Below are 3,614 nucleotides of genomic sequence, written 5' to 3'. Positions count from 1 at the left end.
TTCCATCACTAGGTTTGTGATCTTTGGGACAAGTTACTCAACCTCTCTGAGAGTCATTTTCCTTGGTTATCATTGGCATTCTAAGGGTTTTGTGAGGACTGAGAAGTTAATACATAGAGAGAGCTGAGATAGTGTTTGGCATGTGAGAAGTGTTGGATATTATCATTTCACTCTACAGTCAGCTTCCAAATCTATATCTCTCTTCATGTGCTCTCACAAGTCTGTATCTACGATCTAAATGCTCTGGACCCTTTCTACATGAACTCCTCAATCCTCAACATGATATTGGGTATCCGGCTGGATCTGGTCCAAATAAGATAGAGACTTTGCCTTTGAATGCTAACAGTCATTAGTGAAAGATCCAGACAAGAGAACCCCAAACCTCAGTACATTGTCATTAATGTTATGACAGATGTGTTTGTGATTCAGTTTAGAAACATGTACAAGATGCTGTTAGAGCCAGTGTAAGGGAGGAAACAATAGATCCTGAGTAGGATGAGAGGGGAGGGGGGTGGATGGAGGAATTGATTGGAATTGATTTAACAAAGAGAAAACAAAGGTTGAGACATAAAGAGCAAATAGAGTTCACCAAGCAGACAGCAAGGGGCAGGTCAGAAATCTTTCTTTTTAGAGGTCTAGGCCATTCAGCATCCCTATCTTCTCCCTACACCCCAATTCATCCCTCTCCACCATCTACTCCTGCTTCTGTTGCGTTGATATTATAGACATCCTAGTTCCTTCAGTGAGGACCTGAGAATTTGCTAACAATCATCCTCACTCAACTTTTGCCTTCATTTTGCAGCTACTCCAACTGCAATTTAAAAACTCCAAGATACAAATTTATGACTACCCATTCTAGTCTTTTCTACTCTCATTTCTGTCTCTCCATCCATTTCTCACCTCATAAAGACTTCTATTTGTACATCTCAAAGTTGAACCACCCTAAAAGGTCTCCAGATAGATCTGCTGCTTCAAGAGCTACTGCCCTACAGCACAGCCTTGAGAGCTTTCATTTCTACCATCTATTCAGAGAATACAGGCAAGCACCACAACCTGCACTTACCTCCCATCTTGATGCTCTTCCCAGCCTCAATTATCTCTCTATCCTCTTTCCCCTCTCTGTGGTGGATCCTGTCCATCAACTGCTCTGTATGAGGGATAGCTCTAGGCACTGGGGACACTCAAAAAGTAGCCTATTGCCTGCCCCTTCTCTCTGTTCTATCGACCTCTCCTGGGGTCGCTCTCATCAACATTTAAATACACTAATCTCTCTCATGTTGAAAAAGGAAAAAAAAAAGTCGTTGTAAGCCCACATCCTCTTTCATCAACTGCCACTCCTTTACACAGCACATTTCCTGGGAGTATTGTCCATATTTATAATCTCCATTTCCTTTCAATGCCAGATAGGGTTTAGTTTCCTTAGACACTGTTGACTCCTCCCTGGTTCTTGGAATAGTCTCTACCCTGATTTCCACAGTATGATGCTCCAGGTTTTCTTCCCACTCCTCTGGTCATTTGCCTTCCATGCAGCTTCCTCTATGTCTTCATGGACTGGAGTTCTCAAAGTTTGCTCCTAAGCTCTCTTCTCTTCTTTGCACCCTCTCCTTTGGCCCGTGATTTCAATTGATGTACATATGACTCCCAATGAGAATCCAGCTCTCACATCTTCTCTGTGCCTCAGGCCTGTCGATCTTACTATCTCCTTGATAGATTTTCTTGGCCGTCTCAAAGGTACGTTCAATTAAAATTATACAAACTGAACTCATGATCGCCATTCCCACTCTGCCATGATTCTCTTCCCCCTGTTTCTCATCTCACTGAGTGGTACCATCGTTTGTCTTAGTATCAAGCCAGAGATTAGATGTCATCCTTAAAAACTCTCTCTCCCTTAACCACTTATCAGTTCATTGCCAGGTTCTGTCATTTCTGCTCACTAGATGTGCCCTGATGAAGCATCCATCTTATATAAAAACTGTTGTTTGAAATTTTAACCCTCTATTTCTGGCTTCTGTAAATGCTTGCTGGCTTAAATAATAAGGAAAATAAGACTACTCCCATTTCAGAGAGGCCATTAAACCTTCCCCAGACGAAGTTATCAGTGCTGGCACCAGGCCAAGCCTTTGGTTGAGGTCTCAAAGCCCCAGCACATAGGGCCCTTTAAGAACTTGCAAAGGGAACTGGAAAAACCCCATATTTGGGAGACAAAGAAGGTAAAATCATATAAATATGAGAAACTTCGTGTGTAATTTCACCCAGAATTTGAGAGACATTTCCTCTGGGCCCACGAGTAATAAATGTAACTCCATCTCTCTAAGCGTTGCTTGGTTCTTCTCTGGTTTTTCTGTAACACTGAAATATTTCTCTTGCCTCCTACCCCACTCTCATCTTAGTCCATTCTTTACGTCTCTCTAGGCTAGCTTATTACACTAGTCTTTCAAATGGCTTCCCACACCCATTCATGCCCTCTTATCCAGTCACCATACTCTAGCTAGAGAGCTCTTTGTGAATGGGAAATCTGGCCATGTCATCCCCTCAGCAACCTAAACAATCGCAATAACTTCCTGTTGTTCTTAGAATGGAGACCAGAATTATACCAAGTCATGTGTCATCACAATCCCCCTTTCTGCAGGCATTGTCTGTGCTCCAACTATACTAGCCTTCTTTAGTTCCTTCAATAACCAACTGTGTTTTCTCTTCAGGCACAGACTTTGCATTTGCCAGTTTCTCTCTCTGGAATCTTCCTGGCTCATTGTGACCTGGTAGACTGCTGCTTGGTTGTCATATCACCACTCAATCATTGTTGCCTGCTTGATTAGATGTATCCCCTATGTATGAATTCAGAGGACCTTAACAAAGTGGTCATTTCATATTTTTGTGTTTCTTTAATCATTCTCTCTTTCCATCTCTATGCATCACGAAGACCAGATGATTCTGTGCACCACTGTACCTTCTCTGTCTAACATAGAGCTTGACATGTGCTTATTACAACAGATGCTTCTATGCTTAGCACTTAATACTGAGCCTAGCACACAGAAGGAGTCCTTCAAATGTTTCTGAAAGGGTGACTGAGCACATGCGTTATGAATGTTCTGATGCCTTTTCTAATCCCTTGGAGGAAACTAGAAAAATTCTCAAAATGTTCACTCAAAAAAAAAAAAGACTTACAGTTTTATTAAAGCATTTTTCATGGGCAAGACAGAATATGTAACAAAACAGACACAGTTCAAATAATTGTTTCACCCCACTGGGAAATTTACTTACTGGAAGAAGCATGAAAAAAAGGGCGCACTGAGTGACAGTGGTTAATTCCCATAACCCCTCAAGAATTGACCCCAGTGACCCACGGACTCTTCCAGGCATGAGAAGTCTAATGTGAAAAACATTATATTGTGAACTGGCTGTGCTTTGATGCTTTCACTTTTCCATAATATTTTCCAAAATTCAAAGTATTATTTCTGAATCATCTCTAGGTGAATTAGATCATTTTCTTCTCAGTCTGTCTTTAACTAGCAATGTCCTACTGTGATAATGTTGATTCTGTGTCACCCCAGGGCTCTCATGGGGAAGAGGTTCTAAGCACTGAGAATTTTTTGTTGTAGACTGGAATCTTCTCC

This window comes from Myotis brandtii, unplaced genomic scaffold (genome assembly GCF_000412655.1).
Source record: "Myotis brandtii unplaced genomic scaffold, ASM41265v1 scaffold500, whole genome shotgun sequence".
In the NCBI taxonomy this organism is placed as follows: domain Eukaryota; kingdom Metazoa; phylum Chordata; class Mammalia; order Chiroptera; family Vespertilionidae; genus Myotis; species Myotis brandtii.
This window is presented reverse-complemented; position numbering follows the sequence as displayed.